This window comes from Opisthocomus hoazin, chromosome 4 (genome assembly GCF_030867145.1).
Source record: "Opisthocomus hoazin isolate bOpiHoa1 chromosome 4, bOpiHoa1.hap1, whole genome shotgun sequence".
Lineage (NCBI taxonomy): Eukaryota > Metazoa > Chordata > Aves > Opisthocomiformes > Opisthocomidae > Opisthocomus > Opisthocomus hoazin.
This window is the reverse complement of record NC_134417.1, coordinates 94,708,502-94,728,468: the sequence shown is the minus strand read 5'-3', so window position 1 is coordinate 94,728,468 and position 19,967 is coordinate 94,708,502. Positions and strand designations below refer to the sequence as shown.

General features: G+C 55.2%; 1 pseudogene; it reads left to right on the top strand.

The window, feature by feature from the left end:
• Nucleotides 1-489: 489 nt before the first annotated feature.
• Nucleotides 490-18,146, top strand: LOC142361233 (uncharacterized; annotated as a pseudogene).
• Nucleotides 18,147-19,967: the final 1,821 nt, after the last annotated feature.

Here is a 19,967-nt window from a genome sequence, read left to right as displayed (position 1 = left end):
GTTTGAAGGCCTTGGGGGCAAGGGAAGGCAGCTGCTGGCAGGTGAGTGAGCTTCTGGCCCGCTGTGCTCACGGCAGTGCTGTGCTTGGCAGGGACCGTCTGTCCGTGCTGCGCCGGGGCGGCTGGTGACGGGAGAGGCCCCTCCTGCGGCCTCCGGAGCATCCCAGCTGCGTCTTGCCGATCGCTCTTTGTGTGTGCCTCCGTCTCCCCGCCGAGAGCCAGCGGCACGGGAGGGCTCCGGGCTGCTGCGGCAAGGTGGGGGTCAGGCGCAGCCCCGGTGACCCTGCTGTGTGGGCTGGCTGTGCACCGACCGACCCTCTGTCCTGGCCCTTCCCTTGCACGGGGTGCTCCGAGCTCTCCCAGTGCTGCCCTTGGGATGCCGGAGCCCCCGGTGCTGCCGGGGCCCTGCCCGACAGCGGCAGGATTTGGGCAGAGGTGTACAGTGAGTGTGTGGCAGAGTGTGCTGAGCCGGTGGTGCTTCTTGCTGCAGATGTCGGTGACATTTGAGGACGTGGCCATCTACTTCTCCCCCGAGGAGTGGGCAGAGCTGGCGGGCTGGCAGCAGCGACTGTACCGGGAGGTGATGCTGGAGAACTACCAGGTGGTCGCCTCGCTGGGTGAGGACTATCTCTGGCACCACCAGGCTGGGGTGAAGCCGGAGGTCAACTCTTTGACTGAGCTGGAGCCCTTGAAAGGGAAAATCCTGCTGCTGCTGTTACTGGCCAAGTCCTGACGTAGCTGTTGTGATGGCAGGTGTTACCCTGCAGAGAGTGGTCATTGGTATGGAGAATAGGATACGACACAACAGAATAGAATAATATACAGTGGACTGCTTCAGTTGGAAGGAACATACAAGGATCATCTAGTCCAACTCCCTGACCACTTCAGGGCTGGCCAAAAGTTAAAGCGTGTCACTAAGGGCATGGTCCAAGCGCCTCTGAAACACTGTCAGGACTGGGGCATCAGCCAACTCTGCAGGAAGCCTGTTGCAGTGATTGACCACCCTCTCGGTAAAGAAATGCTTCCTCGTGTCCAGCTGAAACCTCCCCTGGCACAGGTTTGGGCTGTTCCGAGGCATCCAGTCTGCAGGAGAGTGGCGGAGGTGACAAGGGCGAGGCGAGAGGAGGCTGTAGGAGCCAGGAAGTGGGGCAGGAGAGGGGAGCAGAGCAAGGCGAGATGGTGGGGCTGCGGGCACGGGGGAGCTGGTGTTGCTGTCCCAGCAGTGCAGGAGAGGTTGCTTCTGTCTTTGCTCTGGACAGGCTGGCCCACCCCCAAGCCAGAGATCATCTGCAAGATGGAGTGGGAAGAGATGCAGTGCATGCCAGACCCTCTCAGTGCGCAGCAAATGCACCAGACCCCTTTTGCAGGTGGGTACGAGGGAGGGCCATATAGTGGGGTGAGGGGTTCTTGCAGCACTGTCCCCTTGGCACTAGATGCTCCGTGCCCGGCTGCTGGCATGGGAGGTTCCTCTGCTGTCCCATGGTGCAGGGAGCTGCTGACCATCAGCTGTGTGCTTCAGGCAGGAAGGGTGGGTGGCTGGCTTGGTGCTTGTACCAGTTCCCATGGTGAAGCGTCCCACATCGTGTCCTGTCACTGACAGTGACCCCGGCCTCTCTTCTGCAGCAACTGGTGAACCTGGAGTGAGGAGGGAGGCTGAGGAAGTCCTTGAGGAGCTGTCGGCACCCAGTGCCCTGGTCCTGGGGACGCCCAAGACGAGTGGGAGCCAGCAGGTCCTGTTGGGCTGCTCCCTGCTCCATACCATCCCGGCCCCTGGTCGGATGGAGAAGACCCCTGCCACATGCCCCGAGTGCAGCAAGAGCTTCAAGAGCCAGACTGCGCTGACCAAGCACAAGCGGAGGCACACAATCGGGCGGCCCTTCAGCTGCACCGACTGCGGCAAGCAGTTCACCTCCAGGTATCACCTGGCCAGGCACCAGCGTGTGCACACTGGTGAGAAGCCCTTCGCCTGCAGCCACTGCCCCAAGGCCGTCAGGGACAGCAGGACCTTGACCATCCACCAGCGCATCCACACAGGGGAACGTCCATTCGCCTGTGCACACTGCCCCAGGGCCTTCAGATTCAAGAAGGTCCTCACTGCCCACCAGTGCATCCACACGGGTGAGAAGCCATACATGTGTGGTCAGTGTGGCAAGAGGTTTACCTGGAAGGTCAACCTGGTCAGCCACCATAGCATCCACACCGGGGAGCACCCCTACACCTGTACCCACTGCCTCAAGGCCTTCAGATTCAAGACTGTCCTCAATGTCCACCAGCGCATCCACACAGGTGAGAAGCCCTACAAGTGTGGTCAGTGTGGCAAGAGCTTCACCCGGAAGAGCCACCTGCTCAAACATCAGCTCATCCACACTGGGGAGCGTCCCTTCACCTGTGCCCACTGCCCCAAGGGTTTCAGAGCCAAGAAAGACCTCACTGCCCACCAGCGCATCCACACGGGTGAGAAGCCTTACAAGTGTGGTCAGTGTGGCAAGAGCTTCATCGAGAAGCGCAACCTGGTCAGCCACCAGCGCATCCACACCAGGGAGCATTGCTTCACTTGTGCCCACTGCCCCAAGGCCTTTAGATTCAAGAATGTCCTCACTGCACACCAGCGCATCCACACGGGTGATAAGCCCTACGAGTGTGGTCATTGTGGCAAGAGCTTCAACCAGAAGACCAACCTGCTCAGACATCAGCTAATCCACACCGGGGAGCGCCCCTTTGCCTGCGCCCACTGCCCCAAGGCCTTCAGATCCAAGAATGAACTCACTGTCCACCAGCGCATCCACACAGGTGAGAAGCCCTACAAGTGTGGGCAGTGTGGCCAGAGCTTCACCCAGAAGGGCCACCTGGTGAGCCACCAGCTCATCCACACAGGGGAGCAACCGTTCACCTGCGCCCACTGCCCCAAGGCCTTCAGATCCAAGAGTGTCCTCAGTGCCCACCAGCGCATCCACACGGGTGAGAAGCCCTACAAGTGTGGTCAGTGTGGCCAGAGGTTCACTCAGAAGGGCAGCCTGGTCAAACACCAGAGCATCCACACTGGGAAGCAACCCTTCACCTGCGGCCACTGCCCCAAGGCCTTCCAATCCAAGAAGCTGCTCACTGCCCACCAGCTCATCCACACAGGTGAGAATCCCTACAAGTGTGGTCAGTGTGGCAAGAGCTTCATCAGGAAGGGCTGCCTGGTCAGGCACCAGCGCATCCACTCCTGGTAGCATCCTTTTGCCTGTGCCCACTTCCCCAAGGCCTTCCAGGATGAGGAGACCCTCACCACCAACCACCAACCAGCTCCTCCACACTGATGAGGAGCCTTGCAAGTGCAGTGAGTGCGGCAAGACCTGCAGTCAGAAGCAGCACCAGAAGAGCCACCATCGGGTGCAGCAGGGGCCATTGGCAGTGCCGGAGGACATCCGTTGGGATGAGGGGTGTCCATCCCTGGTGGGGGAGCAGGTGGAGCCCAAGGCCTTCGAGTGCGGTGGCTGTGAGAAGCAGTTGCGGGATGAGGGGATCGTGCTCGGTCACCAATAGAGCCCCAGCACACCCAGCCTGTGGCCATCTCTGCACCGAGGTGCCCCCCAAAACAGCCACTGATGGTCCCACGGGGCAGTGGGGGGCGGCTGCAGGGGTGTCTGCATGGGAGTCACCCAGAGTAAGGACTTGAATCTCCACCAGAGCATCCAGCCATTGGCTGGGAGAGAGTGGCGGCCGTGTCCCCTTCACCACTGGGTCCAGCTCCAGCTTCTGCCTGAGAAGCCTCCTCGCTGGCGTGGTTTGGATTGTCCTTTGCTGCTGCCTTGGGATGTCCTGCACAGCCACCATCACACTCGCCAGCTGGGGTAGGGTTGTCAGCAGTGCCCCTTCCCCTCTGCTGAGCCCCGCCGTGCCGGCAGCTTCTGCGGGAGAGGCGTGGGTGCAGGACTGGCTGCCAGGGCAGGGGAAATACAATAAATGAATCACAATGCAGTCAGAATGGTTTATGGGACAGAGGGGAAGACGCTGCTGTAATTTGGCTCCCAGATAGTAAATGAAAAGCTTCTTGCTGCTGACAACAAGCAGTGAGCTCCATGGCAGCACAGCGTGTGTTACTGCTCTCTGGCGGCAGCACCTCAGGGCTGACGTCCCCTTGCTCGCGAGCAGAGAACCCGTTTGTAACCAAGGGGATGAAATCTGTTAACCATAAACATAAGCCATGCTGCTAGTTATGTCCCTTGTATAGCCGCTGCCCATCTGGATGTTAGGTCCAGGAACAGAGAGTTTGGTCTCCAGGTAATTATCAATGTTAAACAATAACGGTAAAGGGGGATTTTTAATAGGAATAGCATTACTATGGTTGCAGGTGTGTTTGTGGTTTTTATCTATTGTCTAAATTAACTGAAACAAAAAGTCCCATGTTTCCCACCTGAAATGTTAGCGGTCGCCTAGAGCCAGTCAAGGCGACCTAGCTACAGCAACATAGTTACAGCGACCTAACTACGGGACAAGAGCCAGAAGAGGACTGCGCATGTGCAGAAGCTGGGGTCAATCAGCGGACACTGTGATGAAGAGGATGAGCCTTCATCTTGGGACCCCCGACGACCACCACTAGGAGGCAATGCGCAAGTGCGGGTGGGAGGAGTGTATGAAAATGAACTAATTTTATTATGAAAGAGATAAGTTATGTAACCTAATAAATATGTATATTTTGATCTATATAAACTATACGGAAAAGGTATGGGGTATGCACGTTTGGTGGAATTATCCCCCGTGCATCCAGCGCTGCAATAAAGAATGCCTGCCTACACTACATTGGTGTTACGAGGTTTTCTTCCCGGATTTTCGGTGGCACCTTTGCTGGCCCCTTCTTGTTGGAACACAGCAAGAGGCTGGGATCTGCCAGGGGGCTGCAGTGGGCAGCTGGGGTTGAAGCAGGGTCCCGAGGGAGCCGTGGGGATGTGGGTGAGGGCTCATCTCTGCAAGAGGAACCAACCATGCTGGGGCCTCCCGACCTCGCTGGGAACCGCCTGCTCTTCCCATCAGCTTTTAAATTTATTTTTTAGTCAGACAGGAGCACAAATTCACCTGTGCCCAAAGTTTCCCTCTATTCGCGCAAACGGCTGGAGGTGAAGTTGGAGGCCACGTCCCTCAAAGCCTGGGTCCTAGGTTTGGCTTCAGGCGTGCAAAGGCACCTTGGCTTTTCAGGGGTGCCCAGGGCATGGGGGGAGTAGCTGCTGAGCTGTGGGGGGCTGTGCGTGCTGGGGTTGCAGGGCGTGGGACAGCGGTGCAGATCACCCAGTGCCAGCTGCGTGGGGGAGCAGTGGGTCCAGCAGGAAGGCCGGGTTGCCCCAGGACTGTCTCCATTGCCGGGGGTACTTCAGGGGACCCGGCCGGTTGGGGCCAATCTCTACCCCCTACGCAGGCACGGCAGGTCCCCTCTGTTTTCCAGCTGCAGCCTGGTAGCCCCTCGGCAGCCGTCCGGGCTGCTGCAGCGCTGGGCTAATGCAGTCAGGAAAGGGGTTGGTGTGGTGGGGACCAGCAGGTGCCCCCCGCGTGCTTTTCACCGCCTAAGTGTCTGCACCCCTCTCCCAGGGGCTCGGCAGAAGCCGGCGGCGCCGCGTCCCCACCGCTCCCGTCCCGCTCCCTGCATCCGCCCACCGGAGCTGCCACCATCACCTCCGAGCCCACCTCGGCCCACTCCAAAGAGGCTGCCTCGGGGGGAGCCATTCCTTCCTTCTTCCCAGGGGAAAACCAGCTGGCGCGTTTTTGCTTGCACTTGCTGAGCTTTGGCTTCAGCCCCAGGCAGCACCAAAGAACCACGCGGCCGCTCGCCCGCTGCTCCCGCGCTGGGCTGGGGAGGGCAATGGGAAGGAAGAGGCGAGACTCGGGGGTGGGGATGGAGACAGCTCGACGGTACAGCAAAGGGAGGGAGCGGTAACAACAGTAATACTGATAAAAGGAACACACAAAGCCAGGAACACACAACGCTGTTTTCTCCCCGCCCAATGCCCAGCTCCCTCCAGAGCAGCGATTCCCCTCCCCGGCCAGCTCCGCCAGCTCTATCGTGGGCATGACGTCACATGGTACCGAATACCCAATTTGTTTGACTGCTTTGGGTCAGCCCTCCTGGCTGTGTCCCCTCCAGATGCCTGTGAGAATGAACCCTGTGCCAGCCGAACCCAGGACAGTATCCAGCCCTTATTCTGTACCAGCTACATCATGCCCGGGTCTTCAGGGATTAATGGTTTTAAACTAAAGGAGGGTAGATTTAGACTGGATATTAGAAGGAATTTTTTTACATTGAGTGTGGTGAAACACTGTCCCATGTTGCCCAGAGAGGTAGTGGAGGCCCCATGCCTGGAAACATTCCAGGCCAGGTTGGACGGGCCTCTGAGCAACCTGATCCAGTTGAAGATGTCCCTGATCACTACAGGGGGTTCTGCCACATGGCTTCCAAAGGTTCCTTCTGAAGGAAGGGGTTAAAAGGGATTTTAGTAGAACTACCATTATCTAATAGCTGAGGTGCATTTAAAGAGAACTGATAGTGCCTATCTATTGTCTAAATTAACTGAAGCAGAGTCTTGCATCTCCATACAAAGGGGTCAGTTCCGGATAGGGGCTGGGAGTCGCCTAGAACCGGTTAAGACCGACCCTGCTGTATGGATGGGAGCCAGAAGAGAACTGAGTTTGCGCAGAAACAAGGGTCAATCAGTGAACACCGTGATGAAGAGGATGGGCCTTCCTCTTGGGACCCCCGACGACCACCACCAGGAGGCACTGCGCAAGCGCAGCTGGGATGAGTCTATGGAAATTACGTCTTGGAACTGATTTTAATATGGAAATTACTTCTTGGAACTAATTATAATATGGAAATTATTTCTTGGAACTGATTTTGATATGAAACGGGGATAGATGCATATGTATAGGCACACTGGAAAATCTAATGTATATGTAATATTCGATTGTATAAATTGAAGAGACAAGTTGCTGCTCGGCGCGCACGACTTTGGTGGGACTACCCCCCGTGCTGCCTGGCGCCGAATAAACATACCTACTTTACAGTGTTACAGATAGTGGAGTCTGCTTTCCGCACGTCACTTCCAACCCCAAGCATTCTATGATTCTATGTTATTGTACTTTCCAATAAATCACCACCACTTCTCCTGTCTTTGAGAGACAGAGAGAGAGATAGATACCCACCCAGAGATATCGTCCCTTAGTCTACGGGCCATCCCTTTAAACTGTCTGTTGAGTCCATTTAGTCCATGACTTTGGGCTCCAACTGTCATAACAGTCCTGCAGGGCAGGAGAGATGGTGGGTGCTGTTGGATGGTCACATGCTGCATCTGGAACTCGTGGCTAGTGTATTTGGTGTGGCCCATGCCCACGGTCTGTGGTTTGAAGATGTTGATCTCGAGGAAGTTGATGGTCGCCGGTTGCTGAAGCCAGGTCTAATTCTATCAGTGTTGCACCTTGCTTGGTTTCATCAAAGTTGATCCCTCATTAATCTGGACTATTTTACTGTAAGACCTTTGATATGACATACAGCAACTGTGGTAGTTATCACACACGCTGGCAGGGGTAATTAGCAATTAGAATCATAGAATCATAGAATCATAGAACCATAGAATGTCTCCAGTTGGAAGGACTAACTAAAATTAAACCACGTGGCTAAGTGAGTCTTCCAGATGCTCCTTGAACTCTGACAGGATTGGTGCCATGACCACTTCTCTGGGTAGGCTGTTCCAGTGACCAGCCGCCCTCTCAGTGAAGAACCTTTTCCTAAAGTCCAGTCTGAACTTCTCCTGATGCAGCTTCATTCCCCTGCCTTGTGTCCTAGCACTGGTCACCAGAGACTTCCCCATCCTGCCGCATCACCCACCAAATGCACCCCAGGTTCTTGAGCAAAAGCGATCCCACAGCTGGGTTGGCCTTTGCCCGTGGCAGGACTAACCCAGACTGGCTGCCCTAACATATTCTTCAGGTGCACTGTGGGGACTTTATCCCCTGATACAGGATGTGGAAGTCTGGACTGGGCAGAACTGGCTTTCAGAGCAATTTGGATTATTTTCTCCCCTTTCTTAAAAACTGCTGCTGCTCTATTGCCCAACACAAGGATGTTTTCAATGCATGGCATGTGTTGCGGAGCTTCACTCTGTTCCAGCAGAGTCCGGATCAGTCCATGGCAAATGGTGGGGCTGTGTTTTCACCCCTGGGGCAGTCGATTCCAGGTGTACTGGACGCCCCTCCAGGTGAAAGCAAGCGCTGGCCTGCACTCTGCAGCCAAAGGGCTTGAGACAAATGCATCAGCGATGTCAGTGGTGGCATACCACTTTGCTGCCTTGGACTCCAGTTGATATCAAAGTTCTCGCATGTCCGTCATGGCAGTACTCAGGGGCAGCGTGACTTCATTCAGGCCACCATAGACCACTGTCAAGTCTCTACTCTCCATTACACTTTTGCCCTGGCCATACGGGAGTGGTAAAGGATGAGCGAGTCCTGCTGATCACACCTTGACTCTCCAGTTGACGAATCAGCTTCTGGATGGGCATCAGGGAGTCTCGGTTGGTGTGATATTGCCACTGGTGCACTGTTGTGATAGGGGTCGGCACCTGTTGTTCTTCAGCCCTCAGCATCCCCACAACAGAAGGATCCTCGAGAGACCGGACAAGGTGGACAGCTGCTCATTGTCCTCTGTCTTCAAGGCAGCTATACCAAAAGCCCACCAGTGCCCATTAGGGTCCTTGGAATCCCCTCTCCTGAGGCAGTCTGTGCCAAGGATACACAGAGCCTTGGGGCCAGTCACACCATGGTGCTTTTACCACTCATTCCCACTTAGGCTCACTTCAGCCTCCAACACAGTCAGCTGTTGGGATCCCCCTGTCACTCCAGAAATACCGATGGGTTCTGACCTTTTGTAATCTGATGGCATTAGGGTACACTACAAGCTTATACTCCTGTGGATCTGACATGCCAGGCCATCAAATCCATACAGACCAGTAAACCCGGTTGTTCTTCTCCTCCACCTGGCTGGAGGCAGGACCCCTCTAGTCCTGGCCATAGCAGTTGTTGTGGAGGAATGAGTTCATGTGGCACACGTGGGTTACCCCACCCTTGGTACTCACATCTTGTAAAAACCAGTCAGCAGTTCCTTGCCTAGGGTCAGCAGTAAACTCTACCCTTCTACTTTGTCTGGGGAGCTGCCCACTGTAAACTGGAGCAGCAACGTTCTTGGGAGAGCCCCCATTTCTGATTGTTCCTCCTTGCAACTCGCACACTTGTGCCTTTTGCACTGAGATATTTCTCCATCCCACCTCCTCATGTCCTCTCCCTGTTCATGGAGGTAAAACCACAGGCTGCCTCATGGTGTGTACCATCTCTCTTGAGCTAGGGAATGTTTTCTCATAGTAGCTGAGACACTGATCTGTACAGGTGGGGAGTAGGACCTATGCAAGTTTTCAAACAGTTTTTTGAACAGGTTTTTGCACTGCTCGGACAGCCTTTCCACAGCAGAAACCAGACGTGTGGGGAAGAACAGAGATTGTCTTTGTATTGCTGGAGGTGGCCAGCCTCTTCATTCACTGTTGATGCCTCTTCTGCTTTCCAGCCTATTGCTGCCCATGAATGGGCGTACGACGATGGTGCACTCTGTACGAACTTCCGCCACATGGATCATGCTCATTTGGACTTCGTCAGGGTCTGTGGGTGACTATGGGTTGTCCAGGCCATAATAAATCAGCCCTTGCACAGCCAAACCCTCAGTGTGGGTCGGTGGACTTGCCGGACTTGTCAATGCCAGAAGGGGACTTGCTTGGACTCGTGTGTCAAATACCAAAGAGTTAACAAAAGGGAGTGGTTCAACTCGAGCAAGGAGCTCAGCTTTTCTTTTCAGACAGAAGTAAAGGGTGATGGTCCAACACTCAAATCCACTGTGTGACACCTGGGCTGAGGCAAAGGCCTTACAGCCAGATGCTGCTTCAGTTAAAGAACAAATGCCGTCCTTTCAGCTCTGTCAGCCTCATCTCGGGGCCAGGGAAGATTGTGGAGCGATTCATCCTGAGTGCGCTCACCAGGCATGTGAAGGACAACCAGGGGATCAGGCCCAGCCAGCATGGGTTCATGACTACATACAAGAAAGACATGGAGGGGCTGGAGTGTGTCCAGAGAAGGGCAGCGAGGCTGGTGAAGGGTCTGGAGAACAAGTGTGCTGAGGAGAGGCTGAGGGAGCTGGGGCTGTTCAGTCTGGAGAAGAGGAGGCTGAGGGGAGACCTTCTCGCTCTCTACAACTACCTGACAGGAGGGTGTAGTGAGGGGGGGTTGGTCTCTTCTCCCAGATAACCAGCAACAGGACGAGAGGCAATGGCGTCAAGTTGCGACAGTGAAGATTCAGAATGGACAAATCGGGTATTCGGTACCATGTGACGTCATGTCCAAGAATGACCTGGGGGAGGGGAATGGCTGCTCCGGAGGGAGCTGGGCATCGGGCGGGGAGAAAACAGCGTTGTGTGCTCATGGCTTTGTGTGTTCCTTTTAGCAGTATTATTGCTGTTACCGCTCCCTCCCTTTGCTGTTCGGTCGAGCTGTCTCCATCCCCACCCCCGAGTCTCGCCTCTTCCTTCCCATTGCCCTCCCCAGCCCAGCGCGGGAGCAGCGGGCGAGCGGCCGCGTGGTTCTTTGGTGCCGCCCGGGCTGAAGCTAAAACTCAGCAAGTGCAAGCAAAAAAGCGCCAGCTGGTTTTCCCCTGGGAAGGAGGAAGGAATGGCTCCCCCCGAGGCAGCCTCTTTGGAATGTGCCGAGGTGACGGCGGCAGCTCCGGCGGTCGGCTGCGGAGAGCGGGGCGGAAGCGGTGGGGACGCGGCGCCGCCGGCTTCTGCCGAGCCCCTGGGAGCGGGGTGCGGACAGTCGGGCGGTGAAAAGCCCGCACGGCTCCGCAGCCGCCTTCCTCCAGCACGCAAGGCTGGGGGAGGGAACCACATCCCCCCCGGAGGCCCTGGGCAGCAGCCGCCCCCCAAACCGATCCGAGCCGAGCGGGGCCGGGCGGGGCCGGGCGGGCGGCAGGACTACACCTCCCGTGCTGCACCGGCGGCGGGCGGGCTCCCGGGCTGACGCGGCCACGCTGCTCCCGGGGCCGCCTTTGGCCGTGCCCGCGGTCGGTGCTGGTGGCAGCAGGTTTGAAGGCCTTGGGGGCAAGGGAAGGCAGCTGCTGGCAGGTGAGTGAGCTTCTGGCCCGCTGTGCTCACGGCAATGCTGTGCTTGGCAGGGACCGTCTGTCCGTGCTGCGCCGGGGCGGCTGGTGACGGGGGAGGCCCCTCCTGCGGCCTCCGGAGCATCCCAGCTGCGTCTTGCCGATCGCTCTTTGTGTGTGCCTCCGTCTCCCCGCCGAGAGCCAGCGGCACGGGAGGGCTCCGGGCTGCTGCGGCAAGGTGGGGGTCAGGCGCAGCCCCGGTGACCCTGCTGTGTGGGCTGGCTGTGCACCCACCGCCCCTCTGCCCTGGCCCTTCCCTTGCACGGGGTGCTCCGAGCTCTCCCAGTGCTGCCCTTGGGATGCCGGAGTCCCCGGTGCTGCCGGGGCCCTGCCCGACAGCGGCAGGATTTGGGCAGAGGTGTTCAGCGAGTGTGTGGCAGAGTGTGCTGAGCCGGTGGTGCTTCTTGCTGCAGATGTCGGTGACGTTTGAGGACGTGGCCATCTACTTCTCCCCCGAGGAGTGGGCAGAGCTGGCGGGCTGGCAGCGGCGACTGTACCGGGAGGTGATGCTGGAGAACTACCAGGCGGTCGCCTCTCTGGGTGAGGACTCTCTCTGGCACTGCTGGGCTGTGGTGGAGCCGGAGGTCAACTGTTTGACTGAGCTGGAGCCCTTGAAAGGGAAAATCCCGCTGCTGCTGTTACTGGCCAAGTCCTGACGTAGCTGTTGTGATGGCAGGTGTTACCCTGCAGAGAGTGGTCATTGGTATGGAGAATAGGATACGACAGAACAGAATAGAATAGAATAGAATAATATACAATGGACTGCTTCAGTTGGAAGGAACATACAAGGCTTATCTGGTCCAACTCCCTGACCACTTCAGGGCTGGCCAAAAGTTAAAGCGTGTCACTAAGGGCATGGTCCAAGCGCCTCTCAAACACTGTCAGGACTGGGGCATCAGCCAACTCTGCAGGAAGCCTGTTGCAGTGTTTGACCACCCTCTCTGTAAGGAAATGCTTCCTTGTGTCCAGCTGAAACCTCCCCTGGCACAGGTTTGAGCTGTTCCCAGGCGTCCAGTCTGCAGGAGAGTGGCGGAGGTGACAAGGGCGAGGCGAGAGGAGGCTGTAGGAGCCGGGAAGTGGGGCAGGAGAGAGGAGCAGAGCAAGGGGAGATCGTGGGGCTGCGGGCAGGGGGCAGCTGGTGCTGTTGTCCCAGAAGTGCAGGAGAGGTTGCTTCTGTCTTTGCTCTGGACAGGCTGGCCCACCACCAAGCCAGAGATCATCTGCAAGATGGAGCGGGAAGAGATGCAGTGCATGCCAGACCCTCTCAGTGCGCAGCGAATGCACCAGACCCCTTTTGCAGGTGGGTACCAGGAGGGCCATATAGTGGGGTGAGGGGTTCTTGCAGCACTGTCCCCTTGGCACTAGATGCTCCGTGCCCGGCTGCTGGCATGGGAGGTTCCTCTGCTGTCCCATGGTGCAGGGAGCTGCTGACCATCAGCTGTGTGCTTCAGGCAGGAAGGGTGGGTGGCTGGCTTGGTGCTTGTGCCAGTTCCCATGGTGAAGCGTCCCACGTCGTGTCCTGTCAATGACAGTGACCCCGGCCTCTCTTCTGCAGCAGCTGGTGGCCCTGGAATGAGGAGGGAGGCTGAGGAAGTGCTTGAGGAGCTGTCGGCACCCAGTGCCCTGGTCCTGGGGATGCCCAAGCCGGGTGGGAGCCAGGAGGTCCTGTTGGGCTGCTCCCTGCTCCATCCCATCCCGGCCCCTGGTCGGATGGAGAAGACCCCTGCCACATGCCCTGAGTGCGGCAAGAGCTTCAAGAGCCAGACTACGCTGACCAAGCACAAGCGGAGGCACACAATCGGGCGGCCCTTCAGCTGCACTGACTGCGGCAAGCGGTTCACCTCCAGGTATCACCTGGTGAGGCACCAGCGTGTGCACACTGGTGAGAAGCCCTTCGCCTGCAGCCACTGCGCTAAGGCCTTCAGGGAAAGGAAGGGTCTCATCGTCCACCAGCGCACCCACACAGGGGAGCGTCCTTTTGCTTGTGTGCACTGCCCCAAGGCCTTCAGGGACAGGACGACCTTCAACATCCACCAGCGCATCCACACAGGGGACCGTCCCTTCACCTGTTCGCACTGCCCCAAGGCCTTCATATTCAAGAATGTCCTAACTGTCCACGAGCGCATCCACACGGGTGAGAAGCCCTACAAGTGTAGTCAGTGTGGGAAGAGGTTCACCCGGAAGGTCAACCTGGTCAGCCACCAGCGCATCCACACTGGGGAGTACCCCTTTGCCTGCGCCCACTGCCCCAAGACCTTCAGAACCAAGAATGTCCTCACTGCCCACCAGCGCATCCACACAGGTGAGAAGCCCTACAAGTGTGGTCAGTGTGGCAAGAGGTTCACCCGGAAGGTCAACCTGGTCAGCCACCAGCGCATCCACAGCGGGGAGTACCCCTTTCCCTGTGCCCACTGCCCCAAGGCCTTCAGAGCCAAAAATGACCTCACTGCCCACCAGCGCATCCACACGGGTGAGAAGCCCTACAAGTGTGGTCAGTGTGGCAACAGCTTCAGCCAGAAAGGCAACCTGCTCAGACATCAGCTCATCCACACCGGGGAGCGTCCCTTTGCCTGCGCCCACTGCCCCAAGGCTTTCAGAGCCAAGAATGAACTCACTGCCCACCAGCGCATCCACACGGGTGAGAAGCCCTACAAGTGTGGGCAGTGTGGCAAGAGCTTCATTGACAAGTGCAGCCTGGTCAGGCACCAGCGCATCCACACTGGGGAGCAACCCTTCACCTGCAGCCACTGCCCCAAGGCCTTCAGATCCAAGAAGCTGCTCAGTGCCCACCAGCGCATCGACACGGCTGAGGAGCCCTACAAATGTGGTCAGTGTGGCTAGAGGTTCACCCGGAAGGGCAGCCTGGTCATCCAGCAGAGAATCCACACTGGGGAGCAACCCTTCACCTGTGGCCACTGCCCCAAGGCCTTCAGGGAAAGGAAGGGTGTCATTGTCCACCAGTGCATCCACACCGGGGAGCGTCCCTTCGCCTGCGCGCACTGCCCCAAGACCTTCATAATCAAGAATGCCCTCACTGCCCACCAGGGCATCCACACGGGTTAGAAGCCCTACAAGTGTGGTCAGTGTGGCAAGAGCTTCATTGAGAAGCGCGACCTGGTCAGCCACCAGCGCATCCACACCGGGGAGTACCCCTGTCCCTGCACCCACTGCCCCAAGGCCTTCAGATTAAAAAATGACCTCACTGCCCACCAGCGCATCCACACATGTGAGAAGCCCTACTAGTGTGGTCATTGTGGCAAGAGCTTCAGCCAAAAGAGCAACCTGCTCAGACATCAGCTCATCCACAGCGGAAAGTGTCCCCTCGCCTGCGCCCACTGCCCCAAGGCTTTCAGAGCCAAGAATGAACTCACTGCCCACCAGCGCATCCACATAGGTGAGAAGCCTTACAAGTGTGGTCAGTGTGGCCAGATGGTCACTTGGAAGGGCAGCCTGGTCAGCCACCAGAGCATCCACACTGGGGAGCAACCGTTCACCTGCGGCCACTGCCCTAAGGCCTTCAGATCCAAAAAGCTCCTCAGTGCCCACCAGCGCATCCACACGGGTGAGAAGCCCTACAAATGTGGTCAGTGTGGCAACAGCTTCATTGACAAGTGCACCCTGGTCAGCCAACAGAGCATCCACACTGGGGAGCAACCCTTCACCTGCGCCAGCTGCTCCAAGGCCTTCAGATCCAAGAAGCTCCTGAATGTCCACCAGCGTATCCACACGGGTGAGAAGCCCTACAAGTGTGGTCAGTGTGGCTACAGGTTCACCCGGAAGGGCCGCCTGGTCAGGCACCAGCGCATCCACTCCTGGTAGCATCCTTTTGCCTGTGCCAGCTCCCCCAAGGCCTTCCAGGATGAGGAGACCCTCACCACCAACCAGCTCCTCCACACCGATGGGGAGCCTTGCAAGTGCAGTGAGTGCGGCAAGACCTGCAGTCAGAAGCAGCACCAGAAGAGCCACCAGCGGGTGCAGCAGGGGCCATTGGCAGTGCCGGAGGACATCCGTTGGGATGAGGAGTGTCCATTCCTGGTGGGGGAGCAGGTGGGGATGTGGGTGAGAGCTCATCTCCGCGAGAGGAAGCAACGGTGCTGGGGCCTCCCAACCTCGCTGGGAACCGCCTGCTCTTCCCATCAGCTTTTAAATTTATTTTTTCATCAGACAGGAGCACAAATTCACTTGTGCCCAAAGTTTCCCTCTATTTCCACAAACGGCTGGAGGTGAAGTTGGAGGCCACGTCCCTCAAAGCCTGGGTCCTAGGTTTGGCTTCAGGCGTGCAAAGGCACCTTGGCTTTTCAGGGGTGCCCAGGGCATGGGGGGAGTAGCTGCTGAGCTGTGGGGGGCTGTGGGTGCTGGGGTTGCAGGGCATGGGACAGTGGTGCAGATCACCCAGCGCCGGCTGCGTGGGGGAGCAGTGGGTGCAGCGGGAAGGCCGGGGTGCCCCAGGACTGTCTGCATTGCCGGGGGTACTTCAGGGGGCCCAGCCGGTTGGGGCCAATCTCTACCCCCTACGTGGGCACAGCGGGTCCCCTCTGTTTTCTGGCCGCAGCCTGGTAGCCCCTCGGCAGCCGTCCGGGCTGCTGCAGCACTGGGCTAATGCAGCCAGGAAAGGGGTTGGTGTGGTGGGGACCAGCTGGTGCCCCTTGCGTGCTTTTCACCACCCGACTTGTTATAGAAGCTCGCCTCCCGTGACGAATTCAAATTGAGGAGCCAATTGTTAATTAATTAATTGTGAATTTTTTAGCAAGCGATAAGAGAGCAAAACAGCGCTGGGCGACCGGGGAGTCAGCGCTCCGCCAACGGTTCGCGCCAATAACGGATGCAACCCCTCTTTTTATAGAGTTCCTGTTTCCTGCATACGTGACTTCTTGTATTCTCTGCGTTGTGTTCACACTTGCGCTACTAATTGCCAGGTGGTCGTTGTCTGCCTCTCGGTGGTCGTTGGGATGAAGGCCGAAGTCTTTCTCAGGCGCCCTGCTGTCTGCTCATTCATCCCCCAAGCCATTGCTTTGCTTATCAGCAGATAGGCCATCTCCCTTCAGCAAATGGTTGCTTACTTTGCTTGCTCCTCCAGATGTCTGCAGCTCCAGCTTAAGTTACAAAGAAACTCCAACATTCACATGCGATTTCATGAACAAAGTTAACCCATTCATCATAGGGCTTCTCCTCTTTCTCCATCAGCCGGTTTGAGAACAAATTTTATATGTATACATTTATTACAATTTCCCCCTTCTAGTTTTTACCATTTTGTTCCTCAAACCAAGCGACAGTATCTCGGGCTAAAGAGAGAATTAGAGTCTCTCCTTTACTGGTTTCATCATCCTCTAGGTATTCGTATTGCCTTTTTAACAGCATTAAATGGGCCGCCTCTAATCTACTCTTTACTAATCTAATCACTCTGTTCAAGATGCAAGGCCCAAAGGTTAGAGTGAGCATCAACAACATTAAAGGTCCGGCAATGGTTGACAACAGTGTAGTTAACCAAGGAGAATGATTAAACCACGATTCATACTATCCTTGCTAAGCCTCCCTTTCCTTTTTGTGTTTTTGTTTTTGAGACCTTCCCACAGCTTGGCCGTAGTGTCTCGTCCTACTCCTGTGTGATCAGCATAAAAGCAACATTCTTCTCCTAGAGCAGCACAGAGTCCCCCTTGCTGTAGAAAAAGAATATCCATTCCCCTTCTATTTTGTAACACTACCTCTGATAGTGAAGTTAGAGACTTTTCTAATGCGGTAATTGACTTTTCTATTCGCTCCAAATCCTCGTCTACCGCTGCTCTCAGGGAGTTGAAACCTTGTTGTTGTTGGATAAGAGACGTTATTCCCATCCCCGCCCCCACTGCCCCAATACCCAACAATGTGGCTATTGTGATGGCAGTTATGGGCTCCCTTTTTATGATATGGGGTGTTCCTATATCCCAGTGATCATAGACTACTTTCTCTGAATGATATAATGTTCTTGGGACAACGATAACTTGGATGCAATATTCGCTAGAAGCATTAAACACCTTTAGGGATACACACGGAGTAAGGCCTGTTCTTGAGCATATCCACCTGGTCCCTTCCGAGGGAATGACCCACATCTCACTAGTTTTCCCTGTTGTGGGAAGGAAAGAGCTGCAAAGTCTTCGTTTTGGTCCCCGTATGTTGCCTATGCAGGCTCCTGTTCCAGAGACGTGTTGCATGGTTATTCCCTTCTTCCTATCTCCCCAGGAGCACTGGGGAGGTGCGTTTTTAGTGCTAAAATTATATGTACTATTTACCCCTACTGCCTCATAGAAAGGGGGTTCTGTATCATAACATAACCAGCACTTATCAGTTAATTCGGGGTTGGTTCTATTCAGGGTATCGTATGTAGCTTGCATTACTTTCCAAAGAGGAGGGTCCTCCTTCCCACCGGTAGGGGGTGTTATAGAAAATTATGCTGGGAGGTTACAATAATCTCTCCCTGGGTTGGAACTTGGACACCAATAATTAGCCCTTACATTGGGTAATAACATCCCCCCATAATGTGGGTACGACTGGGTGCATTGTTCTCCTAAAGTAGGCCCTAATAAGTCGCAGTTTGTGACAACAAATGTGGGAGCTCAAGGGGTGGTATTTGTACGGATAACTTTTGAGTCTTCCATACGGGCTGAAGTCCACTGAAAAGGTTGGTGACCAGCCCCTGATCTTACAACAATAAACTTACATCCAAATAAGAGCAATGTTACCCAAATACGGACTGTTGGTGGGGGCCTTGGGGGAGTCCAAATCTGGAAGGAGGCCAATTCCCTTGTACTTGCGGCTTGGGGCACGGTAGAGTGGTTTAGACTCCTTCCCTTTCTGTCCCTTATAGGGTCACCCTGTGAAGGACCGGTTCCACATCCCACCTTACATGCGTCTCTGCCTCCTTCGCCTACTCCGGTGCCTGGAGCAGCGAGGTTAGTCATCTTCTCGGCAGCAGCCGCAGTCTTCAGGAATGGGTTTTCCGGACCTCCTGGGGCCTGAACAGGTCCACACGCTTTTGTCAGCAGGGCCCTGAGGACAATAAACGAAATCCGGGAAAATGGAGCTCTAGGGTTGTTGGATCCACCCCTGCCCTTTTTGGGTTCCTCTCGAATAGGAGGTGTAATAACAATTCCCCAGTGAATGCTCCCACCCTTGATCTTACCTCAGTTACTCCCTTCTCCCCTGTGGTTGTTCCCACTAGCAGTCTTCTTTAAATAGTCTTAATACTCCGCTTGGCTTGCTTCCACGCGAACCTGGCAGTACACTGGTTTATTGTTTTATTCCAATCTGTCTCATATATCTCCCAGGTTTTGGTATCAACAATTCCCGACCACAAATCAATCCGTATATCTCTTTCTGTTCGCTGGATTCTAGTAGGTACAGGGTGTTTTCTACATTTCCTACAATAAAAGTGTCGTTTACACGAGACACAATACCATTTTCTGTTACACTTTACGCATTTACAAACTACCCAACCCGAATGTCTAGAAGTGGGGTGTTTTATACAAGGTATCCCCCAAACGTTTCTATTTTGAGCGTTTCAGGTATTTCTGTTTCTACTTCACAACATAGAGGGAGGACTTGAGACGTTCCTATTAACTTACACAGTCCAGCCCCTCCTGTTTGATCAGGTATTTTCCCTTTACTCCAGGGTGCAAAGTGTACTTTCCGTAAAGTACCTTCGGGGGGAGGGGTGTTTGAAACCACTAGTGTAGATTGTCTCTCCCTTCCCTTCTAGGATGGTTCATTCGCTGGTGCCGATATTTTTCATCCCTATCCGAAGGTCTCTTGATTCAGATGTTACAGTCCATTTGGTGGGAGTGGATTCCACCGGCCCCTTGACTCGAGATGCATGAGTCCAACCGGGCTCAGCCGTAGAACTGCCGTATCTGTGGTGAGAAGAACAACAAAAGGCCCTTCCCAATGAGGGGTTAATGAGGATTCTCTCCATGTTTTTATCAATACTTGATCTCCCGGCTGAATTTTATGTATAGATATATCTAAGGGAGGTCATTGTACCACCAGCCCTTTCTTTCTCAATTCTTTTCTTCCTTTTATTAATTCAATTATATATTCCTTTAGAAGGGTATTTTCTACCTTTGGATCCTCTATTGGGTTTCCGAAATCATCATACATCATCTCAAATGACAAGATGATATATAGTAAAGCTCTTCTTTTACTCTCTTGTAACGCTGCTAACAACATCTGCTTATCTTTTTTTTTTCCTCCTCCCTGTTACTAAACACTCTACAAGCCTCGTCCAGTAAACTTTCCGAATTCCTGCCGCTCTTAGTTTCTGCATTACTTGCTGACTGCCCAATGAATAATGTTCTGGCAGGTTAGATAAATGATCCCTCCAGGATCTTTCATTTTATCCAACTTAGCACATCTTTGCCCTATACTACACGCTGAGCAACATCCTTTCAACTTTCTTGTTCTTTTTTCTTATTTTATGCAAAATACAGCCCAAAGGGCTTTAACCAAACTTTTATACTTTAAGCACCGAGACAGAATCACAGAATCACAGAATAGTAGGGGTTGGAAGGGACCTCTGTGGGTCACCCAGTCCAACCCCCCTGCCGAAGCAGGGTCACCTACAGCAAGCTGCACAGGACCTTGTCCAGGCGGGTCTTGAATATCTCCAGAGAAGGAGACTCCACAACCTCCCTGGGCAGCCTGGGCCAGTGCTCCGTCACCCTCAGAGGGAAGAAGTTCTTCCTCATGTTCAGACGGAACTTCCTGTGCCTCAGTTTGTG